A 466-nucleotide genomic window follows, 5' to 3' on the forward strand; every position below is an offset into this window, starting at 1 on the left:
CACATGGGGCGCGTAAAATCGTCGCCTGCAAGCGAGCTGGTGCTAAAAATCAGTGTGGGCATGGGGGCGACCCCAGACGCCGTTTATGTTTAGAAAAAAGGTATTCGGCAAAGTTCGACAAATTGGACAAATTATTCGGCTAAAATTCGGCAAACTGGGCATATATTCGACATGTTCGACATTACATAGCAAAGTTATTTAAAAAAGGCCGCAACTAAAACTTAAGGGCCGAAGAAGTCGCTGAGGGCGGCAAAGTTGTCGACGTCGGCGCCATCCTTGCCGTCATCGTCGGCGGCCTTTTCCTCCTTGACGCGGCCGCCCCTGCTGGACCCCTGCCCGGCGTCGCCCTGGCGGACCGGTGGCGGCGGCGGCGCGTCGTCGTCGCTGTCGTCGAGGACGACGACACCTTCCTCATCGCGGCCCCGGTGCCGAGCTTTGAACTGCTCTAGGGCGCGGCGCTGGCGCT

The sequence above is a fragment of the Triticum dicoccoides genome, chromosome 6B (assembly GCF_002162155.2).
Source record: "Triticum dicoccoides isolate Atlit2015 ecotype Zavitan chromosome 6B, WEW_v2.0, whole genome shotgun sequence".
Lineage (NCBI taxonomy): Eukaryota > Viridiplantae > Streptophyta > Magnoliopsida > Poales > Poaceae > Triticum > Triticum dicoccoides.